The 16,303-nt window shown below is 35.5% G+C and overlaps 1 protein-coding gene and 1 pseudogene across 1 annotated transcript in view; both read left to right on the top strand.

Moving 5' to 3' along the window:
* The window catches only part of GPC5 (glypican 5), a 1,883,811-nt gene that overhangs the window by 190,289 nt on the left and 1,677,219 nt on the right, over positions 1-16,303 (top strand). The window lies entirely within an intron of this gene.
* On the top strand, positions 13,193-13,306 carry LOC136309694 (small nucleolar RNA U3; annotated as a pseudogene).

Raw genomic sequence — 16,303 nt, 5'->3', positions numbered from 1 at the left:
CTTGGAGAATGTCTATTCAATTCCTTTGCCCATTTCTTGATTGAATTGTTTATCTACCTGGTGTTGAGTTTTAAAAGTTCTTTATAAATTTTTGTTATTAACCCTTTATCAGATGTATTGGTGAATATGTCCTCCCATTGTGTGGATTGTCTCTTTATTTTGTTATTGGTGTCTTTTGATGTTTGATAAATCCAACACCCTTTTATGACCAAAACTCTAAGCAACATTGGAATACAGGGAACATACCTCAACATAGTAAAGGCCATTTATGAGAATCTGACAGCTAACATCATACTCAAAAGGGAAAAAGTTAAAAGTAATCTTCTTAAGATCAAGAACAAGGGAGGAGTGCCCCCTTCTACCACTCTTATTCAACATAGTCCTGGAAGTTCTAGCCACAGCAATCAGACAAGAAGAAGAAATAAAAGTTATCCAAATTGAAAAAGAAGAAGTAAAACTATCATTATTTGCTGAAGACATGATACTATACATAGAAAACACTAAAGTCTCAGTCAAAAAACTACTGGCCTGATAAATGAATTCAGGAAGGTGGCAGGATATAAAGTTAATATTCAGAAATCAGTGATGTTTTTATATACCTATAATAAAGTGTCAGAAAGAGAAATTTAGAAAACAGTCCCCTTCACTATTGCACCAAAAAAATAATAATAAAATACCCAGAAATAAATTTAACCAAGGAGGTAAAAGACTTATACTCCAAAAATTATAAGACATTGAAAAAGAAATCAAGGAAGATACAAACAAGTGGAAGCATATACCGTGGACATGGATAGGAAAAATAAACATCATTAAAATGTCTATACTACCCAAAGCAATCTATAAATTCAATGTAATTCATATTAAAATACCAATGGCATACTTCAAAGATGTAGAAAAAAATTTATGTGGAACCAAAAAAGAACACAAATTGCCTTAGTAATCTTGAAAAGGAAGAATAAAGTAGGAGGTATCACGCTTCCTAATATTAAGTTATACTACAAGGCCATTGTACTTAAAACAGCTTGCTACTGACATAAGAACAGGCATACAAATCAATGGAACAGAACAGAGAACCCAGAAATAAACCCATGTCTTTATGGTCAATTGCTTTTTGACAAAGGAGGCAAGAGTATACAATGGAGTGATGATAGTTTCTTTAATAAATGGTGCTGGGTAATTGGACAGGTACATGTAAAAAAAGAAAAAAAAGAAAAAAAGGAAACTAGACCACCAACTTACACCATTCACAAAAATAAACTCAAAATAAATAAAAGACTTAAATGTAAGTCACAAAACTATAAACATCTTGGAGGAAAACTTGGAAGTAAACTCTCCGACATCACTCGTAACAATATCTTTGCCAATATATTTCCACAGGCAAGTGAAATAAAGGACAAAATAAACAAATGAGACTATATCAAACAGATATAGAGTTTAAGAGGTTAATTTTTAGCTGCATATTTAATATAGAATTGATAGTTTTTACACTCAAATATTGGAATATGTAAAATTATATGACTTTTTATAGTAACATTATCAGATTAATTTTCTAATTATATATTATAAATCATATTAAACTAAGTTTATATTCTTGAACACTAGTTAATATGGAAGTAAGACAAATAATTTCTTAAATAGGTAAATGTGGATGGATGAAGTCAAAATGAACTCTAGTGAGAAAGTAAATTTTCCAATAAAAATGAAAGTTTACCTTTCCTGAATATTTTATCATATGTGCCTGATCAGGTGGTGGTAGAGTGGATAGAGAGTTGGCCTGGGATGTAGATGACCCAGGTTTAAAAGCCCGAGGTCCCTGGCTTGAGTGTGGGCTAACCAGTTTGAGCATGGGGTCACTGGCTTCATCGTGGGATCATAGACATGATTTTATTGTTACAGTTTGAGTCCAGAGGTTGCTGGCTTAAAGCCCAAGGTCGCTGGCTTGAGCCCAAGGTGCTGGTTTGAGCAAAGGATCACTGGCTTGGCTGGAGACCCGCCAGTCAAGGCACATATGAGAAAATAATCAATGAGCAATTAAGGTACTACAGTGAAGAATTGATGCTTCTCATCTCTCTCCATTCTTATCTGTTTGTCCCTCTGACCCTCTCTCTGTCTCTGTATCTCTCATTAAAAAAGAAAAAATATATATATTGTATATGTCTGTGTGCACATGTGTGTGTATGTGTGTATATCTTTATCACTCTTTGTCATTACGTTCTGCCACTTTATTTGTCATCTCTGCAAAATAGTTAAGGCAGAAAACTGATGAAAGTTGTCGCCAAAATTGTGAGAAAAATTACTCTACCTGCAAGGATATTTATTTTTGTTTTAAGCTTAATAGTTTAAATTTGGTAACTATAATGTAAGAAAAAAATTTCAAAAGTCTGTATACATTTTGAATACAGTCAGAGCTAAATTCTAATTTGTCATCTTATTTTTTCGGTATTCATTTCAAGCTAAGTAGCTCAAGAATACAATATTGGAAAATATGGAGATTTGGTTTCTTGTCTATCATGAGCATTGTGACTTTAGATAAGTCACTGAAATTATCTAGGCCTTAGTTTTCAAGTTGTAAAATAAGGTATTATGTAGCTAGCATTCTGTGTTATTTTAACAGTACATGAGGTAGAAAGAGATGTGAGTCACATGCTTCAGGCAATGATAAATCTCAGAATCAGCTAACACTTTAAAGAAAATACAGGAGACCCTGATCAGTTGGCTCAGCAATAGAGCATCTGCTGGGTGTGTGGATATCCTGGGTTCGATTCCTGGCCAGGACACACAGGAGAAGTGCCTATCTGCTTCTCCACCCTTCTCCTTTCCTTTCTCTCTATCTCTCACTTCTCCTTCTGCAGACAAGGCTCCATTGGAGCAAAGTTGGCCTGGGTGCTGAGGGTGGCTTCATGGCCTCCGCCTCAGGTACTAGAATGGCTCTGGTTGCAACCAAGCAACTGCCCCAGATGGGCAGAGCATTGTCCCCTGGTGGGCTTGCCAGGTTGATCCTGGTTGGGCACATGCAGAAGTGTGTCTCTTTCTGTCTTCTACTTCTCACTTCAAAAAAAATGCAAAAAAAAAAAAAATACAGGAGACTTAGGTGATTTTCTGTAGTTTGATTTTTTAAGGTCAGCAATAGGGCCAGCCAAAGGACCTATAAATCAGGCAATTGATATTAGTAAGTAAGAATGAGAGTGCAATCAGAAAACAGAGTGTTTGTTTATCAGAAATCAGACCAAAAATACTTTAAAAATCACAGAGATGCCATAGCAAGAGAAAGGATGCCATATGTGCATGCCTCCTATGTGCCAAGTGTTGATTTTATTTTTGCCTCTTAATTGCTATGAAAGTAAAAGGATTTCATCCAATACATAAATAAATTACCTGAACCATGAAGGTTTAGTAATAGGTCCAATATCACATAATTTAGGATTTGGACTTGGTTCATGTTCTAATACTACTACTGACGAATTACAGGAGTGATTGCCAAGCCTATTTGGGCATTAGATTTCCCTGAGTGCAGTTTAAAAATACAGATTGTTAGGGGCATTGTCCTTGGCTAATAGAGTAAAAAATCTTGGCATGAGTCCATGGAATTGGTTTGCTAGAGAGTTCTCTAAAAACTCTCCTGCTTAACCTGGTTTGAGAAAGATGGTGGTCTCAAGTGCATGCAGAAGAGAAAGAGGACTGAGGAATAGCAGCTACATACACTGCAACCTGTAATACTTGATGAATGAAGCAATATTCAACCACAACTTCTGAAGCTTTCTTTTCTATGAACATCCTAATTCTTTCTATCTCAAACCCTATAACTCTTCTTCCTCCAACTATTTTAATACATTTAGTTTGTTTGTGATTAGTCAAATACAAAACATTTTTTAAAAAATTTGTTTTATTTTCTTCCTGGGAAGAAAAGCCTCTTAAATTATAGTATAAAATGTTTAAATTTCTAAATATAATCACTTTTCTTGAAATAAATGACATATAAATCCCATAAGTCAGATTGTGTTTGTTGCAAGAGATTGAAGGTTGCTGCTAATTAACACTTTAAAAAGTCCTAGTATCACTCATTTAAAGATAGAGACATTGAAAATGCATTTTAAAAGAGCTATTTGCAACTGGAAAATTGGGATGTTGAGAATAAAGCCCTATACAAGAAAATACCCTTTAGCCAATATAGAATCTTTTTTTTCTAAAGGTGAATGTAACATTTTATATGCATGTTGAAACTATATATACCCACTGGTAGAAAAGTTCTATTGACTAGCTGTATGATGCTTGATTTAATATCCTACCGCTTTTTGTTCCTCTCTATATGTTAATTAGTAATTTCGTAAAAAGTATTTAGTTTTGATGAAATAGAAAATATATGAGGCCAATTTGGTGGCTACAAAATGAGAAAGCAGTGATGTTTTTCATTACTAATATTTTCAGTAATGGGTCTATTTTCTTTAAGAAATAATTGGCTATACATTTGGAAAACTATTTTTATACTATATCCATTATGGTTTGCATGCTTTCTAGTTGCCATATTACTTTCAGTGCCAAAAAGAGTTCTAAAAGATTGAAAGGGATAACAAATAATTGAAGTAATATTAAATAAGATAATATAAATGTTAGTAATCCATTATTTAGGCCACATTTATTTCATATGAAAACTGATAATATAAAAATATCAATGAAGGGATAAATAGAAATGTCCTGAATTTTGTCACTCAAAAACAATGTAGGCAAAGTCAGAGGCTAAAAATTGATAGGAAAAATAAAAGAAACAGAGAAGTAAAACTACTTAAAAAACAAATGAAGCAAAGTGATGGAAAAAGCTCATTGTACCAAGTCAGGTTCCCAGCAGGTAACAATATGGAATGTTTGGATTTTTCTTTTTAGAGAGAAAGAGAGAGAGACAGACAGACAGACAGACAGGGACAGACAGGAAGGGAGAGATGAGAAGCATCAATTCTTCATTGTGGTTCCTTAGTTGTTCATTGATTGCTTTCTCATATGTGCCTTGACAGGGGGCGGAGGTGCTCCTGCCAAGCCAGTGACCCCTTGCTCAAGCCAGTGCGACCTTTGGGCCCAACCTTGCTCTCAAGTTGGTGAGCCTGTGCTCAAGCCAAATGAGCCAGCGCCCAAGCTGGCAACCTTGGGGTTTTGAACTTGTGTCCTCTGTGTCCCAGGCCTATGATCTGTCCACTGCACCACCACCTGGTTGAACAAGTGTTGGGATTTTCTTTATTTAATTGATTATTTTTTGATAGAGGAGGGAAAGAAAAGGGCAAGGAGAAGCAGGAAGCATCAACTCATAGTAGTTGCTTTCTGTCTGTGCCTTGATCAGGAAAGTCCAGGGTTTTGAATCAGCAGCCTCAGCATTCCAGGTCGATGCTTTATCCACTGCATCACCACAGGTCAGGCAAGTGTTGGGATTTTTGAAAATAACTTTTTAGTTTACAAAGGTGTGTGCCAAATTAAATGAACCATGGGGTTGATAAGGCAACTTGGGATTCACAGCCTCAGGAAGATATCACACCTGTAGGTATGAGGGAGAGAGATGTGCTATTAGAGTCTGCTGAGAGCTGGAGAAGTGAAAAGGGGCCCCTTCTTCCAAAGACTGTTGTAAAAGTACACAATCATGCCGCAGTATCACAGAAGCAGTGAGGAAGCAGAAATTTCCCGTCATTGAGTCTTGCTGACCAAACTCAAGTGAAAGCCCCCTGAAAATAAAGTTCTAGATGAACTTTGAATTTACATATTGCTCCCAATGTCATTTTGCAGACTCATAGGTGATTGCTTACAGTTTTCAGCCTCTGGGCTATCTATAATGTGTCTGTCTTTTGCATGTGAGAAGATGCACTTTTTATTTTTCCCTCTTTTTCTTGCATCAGATTTTTGCACAGATTCTGTATTCAACCCTCCTTTCCATTCCTTATTCATATTTGCATGGAGCCTCTACTGTTACTCTTCTTTTCCCCCCAATACAGAGTAGATTCTTGGTTCTTACCTCCCATGGCACCAAATGGATTCTCCTGCTGTAAGCTGATAAAAAAAATCTGGAGGATGTGGGCTTCCATGTAGCCACTTAGCTGTCAGATGAGGGTTGTGGAAGTAGGCGGATTCGTGGGCAAGTAGGGTTGTGGAAGTAGGTGGATTTGTGGGCCGGTAAACTTGAGAAATGTGGTTCACTTTTTCTATTGTTTGTTGAAATAGTGCTAATGAATCTGAGCTCAGCTAGCTAAGGAGGATGTACTGCCTGAGCAGGGAGAACTATTTGAATTATAAATTGTCTTCCTACCACTTTTCTACCATCACAGGCTTGTTTACTTTAGAAAGAAATCCCTTTGGAGAAAAACTACAGGGTTTATGGACTTTGTGTTTCATGAGCTACTCAAACATTCTTTTATATTCCATAGCTCTGTTGTTGCATCCCTATGCAATTGACTCCTCATTTATTGTTCACTGTCTGTCTTCCTCTCTTCCTCCATGTACTATGCAAGAAACCTTCAGATTACATATCCCCCCTGTCTTTTCCATGAACTCCTGAAATCTCTAACGCCTATACTAAAATATTGGAGGCTACATGTGGTGGTTTAAAATATGTCCACAAATTCTTTGGCACTTTTTTCAAAAGGTTGAAGCCTAATTCCCCTAGACTCAGTGACTTGTTTCTAATAAATAGAATAAGGTCGGTATCACAGTGTGGTTTCTGTGGCTAAGTCATAAAAGACATAGTGGTTTTGGCTTTCTCTTTCATCTTGGGATAAGCCAGATGCCATATTGTAAGGATACTCAAGCAGGCTTATGGAGAGATCTATGTAGGAAGTGACTGAAGCCTTCTGCCATAACAGCAAGAACCAGAGGCTTTCTGCCAACAGCCAGGTGAGCAAGCCTTTTTGGAAACAGATACCCCAGTCTAGTCATGCATTAAAATGACAGCCACCCTGTCAGTCTTGTGAGAGACCTTGAGCCAGAACCATTTTGCTAAACTACTCCTAAATTCTTGATCAACAAAAGTTGTAAGGTGATAAATGTTTATTGTTTTAAAGTAAAAAAAAAAAATAAATCAACCGGATAATTTCTTATGCAATGCAGTTTATGTTTTTACCCTAGAATTTACTACTCCCTTTATCATTTCACCACATTCTCTCAGAAGGGAGTCGTTGCTAATTTCCTAAGACCTTCTTCCTGTACAAGAACTTTGATTCAAATTTTACCATCTTCCTCAAAGTGAACAGTCTGACTCTAATGCTGTTCCTATACTTTAGGATGGTGAAATTATCTTCTCCAGTCTTCCTTTCCTTTTTCCTTTTTTTATTTGCTGATTTGTTTCTAGAAAGAAAAATATATGGTCTGGTTTCTACTGTGGTTTTGAGTCTTATCCTTCTTTATAACTTATGCTAATACTTGATATCTATTTTTTTTTAATTTATTTTTTTTACAGAGACTGAGAGAGAGTCAGAGAGAGGGATAGATAGAAACAGACAGACAAGAACGGAGAGAGAAGAGAAGCATCAATCATCAGTTTTTCGTTGCAACACCTTAGTTGTTTATTGATTGCTTTCTCATATGTGCCTTGACCGTGGGCCTTCAGCAGACCAAGTAACCCCTTGCCCAAGCCAGAGACCTTAGGCTCAAGCTGGTGAGCTTTGCTCAAACCAGATGAGCCCGCGCTCAAGCTGGTGACCTCAGAATCTTGAACCTGAGTCCTCCACATCCCAGCCCCACGCTCTGTCCATTGCGCCACTGCCTGGTCAGGCTTGATATCTACTTTTATAATTTTCTAAATTAACAAGTAATTGAGTTTGCATTTTAAAGTTTTACTCTTGAAAACAAGAAAAACAATTTTCATAGCTTTTTTAGTAGTTATTTTGAGCTTTTGGGAAGTTGTATGTCAACTACCATCCACTGTCAAAGCTGTGATTCGACTATATAGAGACCCATTCAAGTTGCCCTCAGAGACCAGGGATTATTCTTCTGCTCTGGATGCCTCTTTGTATGGACTGCCCTCTCAGCTGGTGCCTGCTCTTTTCAAAACTCAGCTCACGTGTGGTCTTCTTTATCTATTTATTTTGTCACCCTATTTCTCCTTGTTCTTTTGGACCTCAGCTTTTCTCATGCATGCCATCATGAGAGTGCCTATAACATTTCATTATGTGTTATTTACCTGTATGTGTCCCCTTGACAGTCTGTCAGGGCAGGGCATCATGTCTTAACACTGTTCTGCCTTCAGCTCTGTCATCTACCACTTGACACATGTTAAGTATTTACTGGCCCTTCACCAATTGTACTGGTATATCTTTGTATTCTTCTTCAGCTCTTATGATTTAGAGTTTTCATCATGATATTATTCTGTAATTTTATTGTTAACCTGTAAGAGCTTTGGAATTAGAGCCTTAGAATCTTTTTAAGGTAGTTCTTGGGTGATAATTTTGTGTCATACAAAAGATGGTATTTCAATTAATGCCTTTTAGCTTAATTAATCTCAATACTTATGGTTTAGCAGCCTTACCTGTCTTAGAAATTTTTATTTATCTTTCCTTCATGGGATCTAGCACAGGTATGGTTCTACCTTTCTTCTTACCTCAGTTTTCCTTCTTCTATGCTGTAGTCCCAATCTTGCTCCTTCCTGCTCCCTGCCATGCACACAATCATGGTTCTTAGTTAGAAACTTATGAAGTTCTTCATTACTCTGCCAGTATTCATTAGTTTATCATATATGTGTGTATATGTGTTCAGTTTTTACTGTTTAGTATTCTATGTACTCTAAAAAACTTGGATATTTTTAGAGAAAATAAGATGCAAGTATGAAACTAGAGTGAAAAAATATAAAATCGTGACGGTCTCATCTTTGTTAGCTCTGTCAACTTGGATTACTGTGGGTTCAAGATTTTATTTTTTTGCTTTGCCTCTGACTTTGTCCCAAGGCTGGCTCTTATCTCTCTTTCATCTCAGATCTTGGATATTATCTTACCATAGTCTCCCTCCCTTTATTTGTAGTGGTAGTTACCAGTTCACTGGTTTATTCTTCAGCTATTGCTATTACTTGTGCCATAACTAATTTCTGAGGATATACATATATATATGTATATATATATATTATATTCACTGATATATTTTATAATTGCATGTTTATTTGCAAAATCATTCTGCTTGTACTTAAAGTGTACAATAATACTTTTAATCCTGCACAGTTTGTGAGGCCATTATGCTCTTAAAATGATTGAATTATTAACACAGCATTTTGACAGTTAAAACTCAATGTGACAACCTCTCAATAACTAACTTAATCTGAAGAAATTAAAATTTTCTTCATACACACATTTCCCAACAGACATACATAAGAACTAGATAAACTGAACTAACCTGTTACTGAGAAGAATTAGAAAATCACAAACGTTTGCTTGAAGGCATCAGAGAGCTTAGCATGTGAGTAAACAATTATAGAGTCAAAGTTCAGGAGGAAATGAAACCCAGAATAGTAAGCTTGGCTTAGGGGCACGTTCTCTTTTGTGCTTACAGATTCTAGAAGAGGTAACTGCAGGGCTAAGGCACCTTGAAGAGATTTTGACAGATTCACAGAGTTTAGGGAACAAAACTTGGAAGACAGGACTTGCCAAGTCAGAGATTTGGACTCCAAAGATCTATACTCTAGAATAAGCTTAGGATAGAAGAAAACTATATCTCTTAAGAGTAAAAGCTAAGCATTTAATTATCTCGATTCCTGATTATGTTAAGGTGATACAGGCTTCCTAACATTTTTAACAAATTTCAAATATCGAAAGAAAATATTCTCTGGATAATGTTAATGTTATTTGAGGCTTCATTTTATCTCTTTAACTTTTTATATGCAACATGTGGCCCTCAAACAAATAAACAAACTAGCAAATAGTTGACCCCAAGCATATGAGAAGACAGAAAAACTTGACTAAAAACTAATAAAAAAAATTCACAGTTTTCAGATCATGAAAGTATCAAACATAAATTTTAAAAAATTGTGTCATAATTTCCAGGAAAAGAAAAGATGAGATTCATATTTTCAGCAGAGTCATGGCAAAGGTAAAAAAAAAAAGCAACAAATGGGAACTCTAGATAATGAAAAATAAAATAACCACAAGTAAGAACTGATAGATGAGTTTAACAACAGACTAGATAAAGTTGATGAGATTAGAAAATTAGAATATAGGTAAAAAAATATTCAGAGACTCAAAGGATGGGACATATATAGGAATGATAAGGAAATTTCACACTTGTAATAGGAGTCTCAAAGTGAGAGAGCACAGAGGAGGGGCAGAAGCAGTACATAGAGGACTAAAAGTTGAGAAATTCTGACAATGGATAAGAGACATCAGACCACAAATATACCCCGAGTAGAATAAATAAAGACAACAATCTCACCCAGCCACTTTATAGTAAAACTGGTGAAAACCAAAGGAAAAGAAAATTAAAGCAGTTGAGGGAAAACCACTTAGAACATTTAAGAGAGCAGTGATAACACCAGCAGTTAGTCAACTGTCAACAGTGTTCTGGAACAACTGGATATTTGTATGCAAAAAAGTAAATCTAGATGCAGACCATATATCCTTCACAAAAATTAGCTCAATATCTATCATAGGCCTATAGGTAAAATGCAGAATTGTTAAATTTCTAGAAGGTAACATAAGAGAAAACCTAAATGAACTTGGGTGTGGAATTGACATTTTGGATACAACACCAAAGACAGGATCCATGAAAGAAATAATTGGTAAGTTGTCAGAGATGAGGTTGAGGAAAAGATGAATAGGCAGAGCACAGAGTACTTTTGGGGCTGTGAATATATTCTGTATGATACTGTAATGCTGGATACATGTCAATATACATTTGTCCAAAGTAGAATGTACAACAGCAACAGCGAACCCTAAGTTAAACTATGGACTCTGGGCAGTGGTGGGATTCAAATAATTTAACAACCAGTTCTCTTCCCCAATGACCCCTCAATGACCATATTAAGTATAAAAAAACAATATACTGAAAGGTAGTTTATTACTTCTTGCATTTAATAAAGAACAATAAAAGAGGTACACAAAACTAGACTATGTGATAAGAAAGAGTTTTAAAATATTAATGAAAAAAGCCTGACCTGTGTTGGCACAGTGGATAAAGCATTGACCTGGAAACGCTGAGGTAGCCGGTTCAAAACCCTGGGCTTGCCTGGTCAAGGCACATATGGGAGTTGATGCTTCCTGCTCCTCCCTCTCCCTTCTCTCTCTCTCTCTCTTTCACTCTCTCTCCTCTTTAAAAATTAATAAAAAAAGACTTAAAAATATTAATGAAAAAATATTAAGTAATACCTCAGAAAAGACAATAAAAATGTTATTTAAGATATTTCTATATTGCTTCTTGATTGGCATTCTCACAATTATTTTCACCTATGGACGAAATGAACATTCCTTTGGGCACTTAGAATACACTGTTGCACAGATGAATGGAAGAAAAGGGTAAGGAATGTAAATTTGTGATTTTCACATTGGGTGGCTGCCCAGGTGCTCACCTTAGAACCCTGATTACAAGTGCTATTTTAACAACTGGTTTGCTTAACTCAACAAAAAATTAGGCATTTGTTTCTGCCAAACCATTGTGAACCAGCTAAATCCCATCACTGACTTTTTATGATTACGGTTTGCCATTGTAGGTTCATTGGCTGTAATAATATACCATTCTTGTGTGGGATGTTGAGAAGGAGCGAGGCTGTGCAGAGGTGGTGGCAGAAGGTGTATGGGAAATCTCTGTAGCTTCTTAGTTTTGTTGTGAACCTAAAACAACTCAAAAGAAAATAAAGTCTTAAAAATACCCCTATTTTTTAAAGGAACAGGATAGTAGCAATAACTGAATAAACTTTAATGACGTATTTTAAATTTCCTTTTTTGAAACAACTACTGCTTTTCCCAGGAACTTAATTTTATATGTTGCTTCATTTTGCCCTCTTTAACATTTTCGCTTTCCCTTTTTAATCAGTTTATCTTTTTCTTCTCCCTCCAAGTGCTTGTATTAATTACTAAGATGCAATTCTTTATTGTTGTAGAAAATATTTGAATATATGATTAAATTAATTTCTTTGATTTAACCTCCATGGAAATTGAGATGCAGAACCACCTAGTGGTTATAGAAGGAACTTCAGAACCAGGCATCCTACCTAGTTAACCGTAGTTGCATGACTGGTACAATTTATCAAAACTCTCTCTGTGCCTTTGTTTTTTATCTCTAGGATGGGGATAATATATACAACCTACTTATTATAAATATAACAACATATAATATATAGTAATATAATATATAATGTTATATAATATAGTAATAAATATATAAGGTAATAATATTATATAATAAGGTATATACTGTTATAAGCATTATTGTCAACATTTTCAAGGTTTTGTGCACCTCATAAATGTTTGTTAAACAAATATGGATGTTCTTCCTGGCTGCCTCCTATCTTTCCATCCCATCTAAGTAGACAGAGTGCCTCTTTTCCCCTCTGAGGCTAAATATACAACAAAACTCAGTTTCACAATATTCCTCACACCCTCAGGGACCTTTCTGGCTTCATGAATTACCTCTTCAAATTTCTGTACTGGGATGGACACTATACTGCAGCAATATGGAATATTTGTAATATGATGTCACCAGTCCTTTATAAATGATTTTCCCTTTGTATAGAACATTTCGCACTTTGTGAGCCAGTCCTAATCTTACACATTGTTCAATTTTTTTTCTTACTCTTACGTTTTTAACCTTTTGTGCTGCAGAATCACAAGTGAATAATTCCATCAGAGCCTTTACCACTCTGACTTACTAACAATGTTTCTTCTTTACTTGGCTAGGCCCCAGCAGAAGTGAATGTTCTTTGAGAGAGATGATCTGTTCTTCCAGACCATGATCTCAACAGAATGACCCAAGTTTTATGTTTTTTAATCAGTGAATACAGGAGTATTTGAATTTGTTAAGCACCAGACAGACAAAAACAAAAACCAAAAACAAAACTGCTGTATTTTTAAATATACTCTTCTTTGAGAAAGGGTCTCCTATTCCATTTATTATACAATAATAAATGACCAACAATATATATTCCATGCTATCATCTTTCTTCATAGCTTTTCTCTGGGAATTTATTTTCTCTTGAATTCAATGCAGCTTATATTTTATAACCAGAAGCAACGTGTAAAAAAAAGAATGTAAGACTATACTTTCAGGGATCATTTCTATAGTTTGTTAAAAAAAAAAGAATGTTATGCCTTACCAGTGATGGCTCAGCAAATAGAGTATTGACCTGGGATGCTGAGGAACCAGGTTTGGAACCCCGAGGATGCCATGGTCTCTGGCTTGAGCCTAAGGTTGCTAGCTTGTCCAAGGAGTAACTGGCTTGTCTTGTGCTCCTTGGACAAGGCACATTTGAGAAGCAATCAATGAACAAGTAAAGTGACACAACTACAAGTTGATGCCTCTCATCTCTCTCCCTTCATGTCTCTGTTTCTCTTTTGCAAAAACCAACCAAACAAACAAAAAAACAAAACAACCCCCCCCCAAAACTGTTATGGCATTGTACTATAGAATAAACAGGTTTTAAGTGCTACAATTAATTTCTGTGACTCAAGGTCTAGATATATGTCAATAGTCTGGGCTAAAGAAGATACCTCCTAGAGTTTTTAGTCAGTTAGTGCATACATTTTTGAGATACTGAATGTATAGCTTAATGATTCTGTACAAGCACTTTATTATTCCATTGATCTTGTCTATTTATTTGTCTTTGATTGAAAATAGAACTGACAGAATGGTCAATGTAAGTGAAAACATACTTAAATAGAATGCCTCTCCTTGAACTTTGCAGGTTTGGCCTTCAAGTGTTGATCTATTATTGGGCTGACAAGCCTATTTAGTAATTTGGTTTTAGGAGATCTTATGTCTTATGTTGTCTAAGTACAGTTATACCTTGGTTTTTGTTGATAATCTGTCCTAAAACAATCAGTGAAATCCGAAGCTGACGAAAACCAAGGCAATTATTTTCATATAAATCAATGTAAATCCAGTTACTGTATTAGCACTCTCAATCAATAAAAAAGGCACAAAAACACTGAAAAGCAATGGAATTGTTTGGTTGGACACACAGGGTGATGCTCACACAACGAGAAACACCACACTGAGCAGGAGAATGCCTGGGTGGCCCTTTGTTTTTGCAAAATTAGCAGCGAGGTCACGTGGGTACATCTTTGAAATCTGAGGCAATCTACAAAAACCGAGACAAATTTTTTGTGGAAAAAATGGACGAAAACCGAAACCATCAATAACGGAAGTCAGCGAAAACCAAGGTATTTCTGTAGTTCAGATCCGGAAAAAACTGACAGAGGAATTATTTTTTCTTTTTCCTACATTCTAAGTGGAATTTTTATTCATGACAGTTTGTTACCCTTTAACATTTTTTAAATTAAAATTTAGCCTTTAAAATTTTTAGTATAATAAAACTTAAAAGTTTCCGTGGTTTTCACCTGCCAGTCTGCAGAGCAGTACTGGTCCACCAGAAAAATTGTGTCATTCTCAAAAGAGTTAACCACCCTGATGTTGTATGAAGATTATAGACCCAGTGATTATAGTCTCTGGTTAAATATCCCTTTAATACTACTTTAGCTTGGTTCATAACAAATTTTTATCTCTACTATTACTTTGATTTTCATTCAGTTTGAAGTATTTTTTAAATTTTATTATGATTTCTTATTAAACTTGTGAATTATTTAAATAAAAGTTTTTAAGTTTCAAATATATGAGGTTTGTATGTTCTCTCGTTATTACTTTTTCCTTCGTCTTACCTTTTCAAAGTTCTAATTATGCCTATTGTCTTCTGTACTGCACATTATTTTCTTCTGTAGTATCTGAACTTCCCATTAAATATATACATTTGTTCTAGTTTGTTTTATATTTCAAAAAAGCAAACAAAACCTTTGATGCCACATTACCCTTTGCACTCTGATCCCACAAAATCTTAGTTCTCCTTCCAAGCAAACTTTTTAATTGAATTTATTGTGATGACACTAGAATACAAACTTATACAGGTTTCAGGTCCCCAATTCTACAACACATCTCTGTACACTGTTCCAGAGTGTTCATTACCCCAAGTCAAGTCTCTGTCCATCACCATTTATCCCCACTACACCCTCCTCCACCACCCACAGTCACTACACTGTTCTCCTTGTCCATGAGTTCTCTCTCTCTCTCTCTCTTTCCTTTTTTTTTTTTTTGGACTGATTATCTGTCCACTTGTTTTGCCAATTAGTGAGAGCAGGGTATTGAAACTTTTGACTTCGATGGTAGATTTTCTTTTTTTCTTCTTTTGGTAGTTCTATTATTTCTTGCTTCAGGTACTCAGAATTCTGTTGTGGAATTCATACACACTAGTGATTGTTATATCTTCCTGATCAGTTTCCCTCTTTATCATTATAAAATGATCTTTATACTTGATAATATTTTTTCTTTGAAATTTTTTTCAAAATTTTATTTAGAAAATTAAATTTAATAGGGTAACATTGATTGATAAGAGTGTATAGGTTTTAGGTGAATATTTCTCTAGCATTCAAACTGTTGATTATGTTGTATACCCATCATCCAAAGTCAAAACATTTTTTGTCACCTTATATTTGTCCCTCTTTACACACTTTCTTCCAGCACCTCCCATGGTCCCCCTCTCCCACATTCTCCTCTCCCTGTTAACCATTTCACTTTTATCTATGTCCATGAGTCTCAATTTTATATCCAGCCTGTGTGTGAAATCATACATTTCTTACCTTTCTCTAACTTATTTCATTCAGTATAATGTTCTCAGGGTCCATACATGTTGTCATAATGTCACTGTGTCATCATTTCTTATGGCTGAGTAGTATTCCATTGTATGATATATATGTACCACACCTCTTTATCTAATTCTCTATCGAGGGACACTTTGGTTGTTCCTGGTTGTTTTCATGTCTTGGCCACTATGAATGGCCAAGCTTTTTTGAGTTTTTAGGCTAGATACCCAGTAGAGGGATCCTGAGGCATATGGTAGTTCTAGTCTTAATTTTTTGAGGAACCACCATACTTTCTTCCATAATGGTTGTACTAACTTGCATTTCCACCAACATGAATGAAGGTCCCTTTGTCCCCACAGCCTTTTCAACACTTGTTATTACCTGTCTTGTTGATAATAGCCAATCTAAAAAGTCTGAGGTGGTATCTCATTGTAGTTTTGATTTGCATTTCTCAAATAGCTAGTGAAGTTGAGCATCTTTTCATATATCTGTTGACCACATGGTGTATGTCC

This window comes from Saccopteryx bilineata, chromosome 6 (assembly GCF_036850765.1).
Source record: "Saccopteryx bilineata isolate mSacBil1 chromosome 6, mSacBil1_pri_phased_curated, whole genome shotgun sequence".
NCBI lineage: Eukaryota > Metazoa > Chordata > Mammalia > Chiroptera > Emballonuridae > Saccopteryx > Saccopteryx bilineata.
This window is presented reverse-complemented; position numbering and strand designations above follow the sequence as displayed.